Here is an 8,318-nt window from a genome sequence, read left to right on the forward strand (position 1 = left end):
CGAGAGACACTTTTGATCCTCTGACCTGTTTTGAGCCTAAAGTCTGCGTTGAAAACTGCTGCGGAGCTGCAGATCGCCTTGGAGTGATGCAAATGTAAATGTCACAGTTCCTCATCACTACACGGAACTGCAGATGGAAAAAGTCAATTGAGCAATTTTGGGGGTTATGCCAGGCACCCCAGGAAGAGCAGGGTGCCGCTCATATAAATGGGTTCCAGATAAATGGGTCCCAGATAAATGTCCGCTGTGTTTCAGGGTTCCTGATGTTAAAGGTTTAAGGGTTAAGATAGTTTTATTCGCTATACTAAACACGTTTATTACATTATTCGTACAAAATTAGACTTGTATCATGAGACTCTCTGTCCACTTTGAGCTCCTCCATCTGTCTTAGGGTGTCTTGTCACTTTAAATCCTCACTGTTTATGGCTGGAAACAGATGTACAATTATACAACTGTACAGCTGTGAAAAGCAGAAGTGGGGACTCCTGCGCAACCAACAAAAATACAGAAAGTGTTTTTTGATTTGTAAGTGAACAACAAAACAGTTGTCTTTTCCACAGTGTTGGGTAGAGTACCCATAGTTGTACTCAACTAAAAGTAGCACTACTTTAACATATTTTAACTCTAGCAAAAGTAAAAAAGTAGCCTTCCAAGAAATAAGTCAAGAGTGAAAAAGTATGTGGTAAAAAGGTAAAAAGTCTACTCAAATACTAAGTAGCATATCAAAACATCAATCGTTTAATATTCAAAAGTTAACAGACTGACTTAAATATGCAGTTATGTGGAAATTATGGTATTTTAAGGACCAAAATTAAAGTAATTTATAAGAATAAAAAAATTTAAAAAACAACAAAATCACTCAAGACGCATTTTTCCCAGATCAGTTTCTTTCAATATAAGACTTAAGAATTTGAGAAAATCTGCAGGTGTGTCTGTATTTGGTGATTTTTTTTTAGTTAAAATAATCAAGCTTGTTCTTCATTCAGTGAAGTTACTCCCAGTGGGTAGAAAATCCAGAAATTTTTCACAAAAGTAGCGATACTTTATGACAAAATTACTCAAGAGAAAGTAAAAAACATTCAGCATCATACAATTATTCTTAAATTTTTCCCAAAAAAAACAACATCAAATAAATGTAACTGGTTACTACCCAATTCTGCTTCCCAGCAGCCAATGTACAGTTTATATAGTGGTAAAACCAGCTGTCCAAAGTGCTGGGGTTGCTAGGTAACGGGCTAGGTTTCATTGGGGTTATTAGTCAATGGGCCTGCTGATTTATGACATTAAATTCCAGAGGTTTTTGAAATGGCTCACTTTTTAGACACCAAAAAATATTAACTTATTGCCAAAAAATGGCCAGGTGTTTTTTAAAGTGTCTGGTCTGTTTTTAGAAGCAATAGAAACCAAAATGGAGGTATGAAAACATGCAAAATGTGATTTTTTTTATAATTAGCCTAAGGTTTATGAGGTGGAATAATAAAAACACGCCTCATTATGTATAAAAAAAAGTCTCACAAGTGAAACAGCAGAATCTCCGAGTTAGAAAATGTCAGAGAAAATCAATAGTGACGTATGTCCCTGATCAATATCTGAAAGGAATTTCCCTGACTCTGTCTTGATCGAATTAGATCCCCTCGAAAAGCATCACTTAATTTAATACCCTGATTGGTTCCGGTCTTATTCAAGTGAACTCAAATTGCTTTAATACAATGTAGGACCTGAACTTAAGATTGGAAGTGGACAAGGAAGATCAGATAAGTTCAAGGACAAAGGCATTTAGAGAGATTACGTTTGCTTTTCGTTATAGCCACTGTATCTTCCTGTTTGTATCAAAGACCTTTAGATGATATCACAAGTCACGGTTGGGAGCTGTGTTGAAAAACTTCCTGCAGCAAATCAGGAGATATTTTGAAGTTAAAGATGCAAAACACTCCAACAACGACGTATTTTCTGAGAGCGCAGCGGATGAAAACAAGCTGTATTGTACATGACGTGACCTTCGGCGGTTGCAGGATCAAAGGGTTCAACATTACCTCAGTGATAATCAAATTAAGTCTGCAAAGCTTTACACAGAGCTCACTTTCCAACTATAAATCCATAACCTGCTGTTTAAATGTACCTCACGGTAACTGCTCAGAGAGCTGTATGCCGCTCACACACTCCTCAAGACTCTGCAGCACAAATACTGTCCAAGGCTACAAACAGGTACATCAATTTGGGAGCTTGACAAGAAATTCCCCTTTAGGTGACAACAAAATGTACATGCCATTAGATCAGCTGCAGTATACTGTGATGAAATAAATTGAAGCCAACAGATGAAAGCTTGGGGCCCCAAACACCAGAGAGAAGACTATTAAAGGTGTTTTTCCACTTCCTTTGTGCTACACTGCCATCTTTTGGTCAGAAAATGAACTGCATCCCAGTTGAGGTCTGATAGAGAAAAAGAAAATCTAGTGATATTTTTTAATGGATAATGTTCTACTACTGATTTTCTAGTGAATTTTACAACCTTTGTTACCTTCTAAAATGTTATATATTCCAGTCATAAAATGAGTGAATTTTTGTTTTGCTACGTTCACACATTCAGGTTAGCAATATGGTTTTTTTTCCTACTTTAGGATATTTCTTTACTTCCCTCACCATCGTCCGCATTCAGGAGAATAAGGGCCCTGGACTGGAGCCGGTTTTGGTGCCCTACAATTTATGCAAATTACAGAACATTATTAAATAGCGCTGCACATTTACAGGCACGAACTAAAAGATTGTTGGTTTAAAATGTCCGGCAGATGAATCTACGTTGGTCCTAAAACTGTGATAATTTTCAAACATTACATATATTATTGGACTTAAATTGATAAAAATACAATATTTTAAAAGGAGAAGTATTATGTTTTCCAGGTACATTGTGATATAAAATGGCACAATCAAGTAACTAGGTTACCTTCAGTTGTTATAAAAATTCTATACATCTCAAATATCACTTAAAAGAAATTAGACTTTGTAATTATATGCATTGAAATTGGGCCTCTGTCACTTGAAAAAATTCAGCTCTTTCTGAAACTACGCTTTTAGGAAGTCATCACAACAGCACTCCTCTGTCAACCTTCAAACAACATTTTTACCAGTGTTTCACTTAGACGTAGCTCCTACAATGACCTCAGCAGATCCTCAGTTCAACCAGGTGTTTGCTGATTGGTGCTGGCTAGTCTGAAGGAGCAGAGTGGGGGAGTCATAGAGAATGACTGCTCTGTGAGGCAGAAGCTCAGAAGTTTTGAAACTGCAGCTCAGAAGAGGAACTGTGCCACGAAGGCTGAGCTAGATCCAGCCAGGGTTTTGATCAGCTGAATGGTTGCCACGGAGATTTAAGGATGAATGAAAGATTTAAGGCAAAAATCAAGGTTTTTGATAAAGGAATAGCATTATAATGTGAAGTAAAGCTTAAAAATGGTTGGTAAACATCAACAATGGCACACCAATTTTTTTTGGTTTGGGCTGTCCCCAAATACTGAGCCCTGGGCTACTGCCACTCTGAGCATTTTTTAAATTCTGGTCCTGATGGTGGCAATGAAAACTTTGGCCAGTGTCCAATTTTGTTAGTCACACTTGTTCACCCCACTTTGAATTTATAAAAGTGTTGTTTTTTTCCCTCTTTGTTACTTTTTCTGGATTTAAATATGTTTTAAATCTTATTTCTAAAAAATATTCCATGGGTAACAAAGCTTATAAAAGCGATATTATTTTTGTAAGAGTAGACATTTAAACTCTAAATGCAGAGTTGTGGTAAGAAGTTAAATCTAGTTTAAAAGCTTGATTAATTTTGTTTCCATACATCATAGTGCTATTACTCTACTTTTCTAGAGAAAAATAAATCAATCAATCGCCATATACTGATTGCTCCTTTCACTTTGCTTATTAAGCATTTATTTGATTTCAAATGACTGGATTGATTCCTTTGCCCACTCTGGGACGTTACAACATTATCTGAAGATCAGACAGAAGCTTTCAGCTGAACCACGCTGGAAAATGTATGAAGATAATTATAGAGGAGAATGTTTCACAGTAACCTTTAGTGAGACGTCACCAAGAACCGATTCTGGAGAAAATCTGGGAGCAAACAGCAATGTCTGGATGTTCATGATTTTCTTTCATCTCATATTTTTATACTGTCATCATAGAAAAAACCTTTCTACGACCAAAGAGAAAACAAAAACACCTTTTGCTGTCGAATTATTAATTGATTAATCCAAAAACTAATAAACAGGTCAGCCCTGTATTGATATTAAGGTGCACAACTTAACTTTAAGTTGTGTGAAGTTGTTGTAAAAGCAGCGTATTTTGCTGCTTTTACAACATTTGAAAAGCTAGAAGCTTTTCACAGCATATTAATGTAGGGTAACCAGACGTCCCAGATTTCCGGGGCAGTCCCCGTTTTAGATGAGCTGTCCCTGGGTGAAGCCGTTATGAGCTACATATGAGTTTGGGCATATTAAAGTTTCTCACAAAAAATGGAGTCACTCAGTGACAGGAAAACTGAGCATGAACTGAAACTGATGAGGATGGAGAGATTTTATTTATTTATTTATTTATTTATGCTAAATATGGGATTTTTAACATTTGATCAGCTGATGAAAAAGGTTAATATTTATACTAAGATTTTACTAGGAAGAATCCAGCTCCTCATCTCAAAATAACCAAATTCCAAACCAAAGAAAGCAAATCTAATTTTATTTCTTAAATTGTACATTTTCAGTATGTCATCAGTACATTCTAATGTTTTTGGGGGAGATTGAGATGACATTATGTCTCTTTTTTAAAATACTGGCAGACTGATAAAAGATGAGACAGGAGAAAAATATTCTGATAGAACTAAATGAAAGAGGAAAACAGAAAAACTGACAAAGCTGAAGAAGAATATGAAATATAATAATATTATTATTTAATTGTGCCTCATATGTTGTATTTTAAGTGTTTCTCTTTAATATCACCTGTGGTCTTTCTCAGTTTTTCACATAATCTTTTCTGCTCTTATTCTATTCAGACCTCTATGATCATGTGGCTGAAGGCTCTTCACACATAGCAACGGTTGCTAAGCTGACTCAGTGTACCTGGATGGAATCTGGTCTGTTATGACATCACAGTTTCATGTGACATCACAGAGTTTTATCCGGAACAATTCTTTCCTTCTGTTACTTTCTTCAAGAGACAGCTGGAGTTTGGTGAGAGATCCGATTTAAACTGAATATTTATTTCATTGTCCTAGAGTTTGCTTTAGTACACATTGCAAATCCAAGAAGCTATGAGCAACCTAAAGAGTCCACAGCCTCATGTATTCCCGTTTTTTTCCGGGGACATGATCACGCCAATGATTGAAGAGTTCTTTTGGTCCATTTCATTGGAACAGACCTTGGATTTGGCCATGGGGAAGCCTGATTGTGACACCAAGTCCTGCTTGAAGGAGCTGATTTTAAACTTAATGGATGAATGTTCTACCTTCATCCTCTGCAATATCCCTAAGCAGGGCATCAGATCCCAAGAGGTGGACACCATCTTGGGCAACGTGCTGCTAACAGCATTTGCAGACACCCTTCAGGTTACAGGGAAAGTTCATCCCAAGAGCTTTGACTGTTTCAATGAGTTATTTCTTAAATATATCAAAGAATCATTGAGATCTGTCTGCTCCACATATGATTCAGAAACTTCTGAGGTCCGCTACATGTCTTGGTCGGACGCAATGGATTCCATCATTCCACATGCACTCCGGCTGATAGAGGAACTGTTGGCATGTCGCTGTAAAGAACATCGGCAGACAGAACAAAAAGACCAGCAACAGAGAAAAGACCACCCAGGTGCTAACTCTGATGTTGGGCATTTCCAAGCTGAAGAGAAAGACACCAACAAAACTCCACAGACTAGAGAAACCCAAAAAGCTAAGACGTATCATACCGACAGCCGTGGGAGTCAGCAGTTTAATTTAAACCTGATACCAGACGTCCCTGAGAAATTAGATTCTGAGGTGGGAACAGATGAGACGTATAACAGCAATCCTGTTTCTGAAAACCAAGAATCGGATTTGAAGATGGTGGATAAATTCATTTTGGAGGAACTTTCGAAGATCACTAGTGTACATGATTTGATCACTAATGAGAGGAAACCAGACATAAAGGTGGTGGAGGAATTTTCTTCAGAGGAGGCAGAGGCGACTCATCTTACTTTGAAGGAAAAGGAGTCATGTCTGGAAATGATGGCAGAAACCCCAGTTCCATCAGTGATTTCAGAGGAACCGACCCACTCAAAAGACAGACAGTTAGTTGATGCAGAGCAGGAGTCAGTGGTTGCCACAAAGGTTGCAGAGAAGGAGGAGCAGCAGCAATCCATCATGCTGCTCGTGAATGAAGTTCTTATCAAGCCCATAACAAATTCAAGGGTAACATGCAAGTACAATCACCTCCAAGCCATCATAGAGAGGTTGACTGAGAAAATCTGTGCTGAGGTCAAGGAGCAAGAGCTAAAGGACATTCAAAGTAGTCTGAACAATCTCAGTAAGGACATATTGAGAGCAGTCTGCAAAAACTTATGCTGCTCAAAAAAGGATGTTCTCTTACTGTTGGGTTTAAAGAGTTCAGCAGTAGAAGAGACATTAATTTCCATTTGCACAGAGAAAATTGTAAAACCAGCCAAAAAACCCAGCCTCATTAAACGTTTCTGGGCCTCAATATCCAAGACTTTTCCCAATAAATTGTAGAGAAATATAATTATATTAATAGTTAAAAATTGTGTTGTTTGGTTGGTTTGCACTAAGATATATTTTAACCTAAAAGAAATAGACTGTGGCAAATGGACTGGGTTAATCTGACCTAGAAGTCAGGAAGGAATTCAGATTTGGAGAGATGTGGAATAACAATCACTGATCACAAAGATGTTAGTTTTAAGCTGTTGTGCAAGAAAGTTCAGGCACCTGACCTTTCCCCTGCTGCCTGCAAAGGAACCGGGCCGGAGCCCAAGACTGGGGAAAGAACCTGCTTGGACAGGTAAGATACAAACAATTTTACTAACAGTTCGTCTGAATTGGAGCAGATGTTGAGGTCAAGACTTCTCTAGTTATTCCAGGAGGTTAACTCCTTGTACGGCAAGAGGCCGTGAGTTTAGTGATATGGCAAGAGTAGGGTGAACAGACGTCCCTGATTTAGATGGCCTGTCCCCAGGTGAAGGCGTCCTTGATTTAATGTTTTATAAATGAGAAAAAAAGCTTCCTATAGATTGTTATTACTCCATATGGCAGGGAGTAGAAAGCGTGAGTGAGTGTGTTGCGCACAACAACAGATGTTGTTCAGTCCAGATGAGACAGGAGAAAAATATTCTGATAGAACTGAATGAATAAGGAAAACAGAAAAACTGACAAAGCTGGAGAGAATTATGAAATATAAACATATTATTATTTAATTGTATCTCATATGTTGTATTTTAAGTGTTTCTTATCACCTGTGGTCTTTCTCAGTTTTTCACATCATCTTTTCTGCTCTTATTCTATCCAGACCTTTATGGTCATGTGACTGAAGGCTCTTCAGACCCAGAAGGGTTTGCAGATCCAGAGATGAGCTCATGTTGGTGGACTTCCTGACTAGAGTTCACTCATCTCAAACACACACGGTGTCCTTACATATCAACTACGTTACTTTTCACACACACCTCATGTATTTATGGACAGTTATGTGTCGATTCATGCACAACATTCACTGGTGGACAAAGTTGTTGGTGTTTTCTGTTAATGACTGGAAAACCCACAGTAGCACTGAAACAATAAATAAAGATTTGCTGAAAATTAACCAATAAAAATCTGACATTATTTTGAATTGAGGTTCAACAGAATAAGAAAATGTCAGACCAAGATGGCTACAGTTGTACAGACCCCCCCCCCCCCCCCCCACCACCACCCACCCATGGACCTGTTCTGCACACCATAACTTTAAAAAATGTAATATTTCTACACACCTTTGAAAGAAGCGTGAATACGGAGTAATTAGTGATTTTGTAAAAATAAAACATGCGCAATAGAGCTCAGTAAATTGTTAAGTAGAGTTATTTAGCGTAAAATTTTATTCTTAATGCATTTAATGACTAAACTCAGCTGAACTTTATTAGCGTAAAGTTTTATTTAATCACTGGTCCGGTTCAATTTGTTCCGTCTGTGCGGAGGTTCAATTAGCGACACACCTGCTGGAGTTAACTTGGCACGGTTCAATTCAGATTAAAATTACATTTATTTTAAAATGTATGTCTATTATTAAAACAGAGAATATAAACCTTTAAAAACTCTCACC

Source organism: Gambusia affinis, linkage group LG05 (genome assembly GCF_019740435.1).
Source record: "Gambusia affinis linkage group LG05, SWU_Gaff_1.0, whole genome shotgun sequence".
Taxonomy (NCBI): domain Eukaryota; kingdom Metazoa; phylum Chordata; class Actinopteri; order Cyprinodontiformes; family Poeciliidae; genus Gambusia; species Gambusia affinis.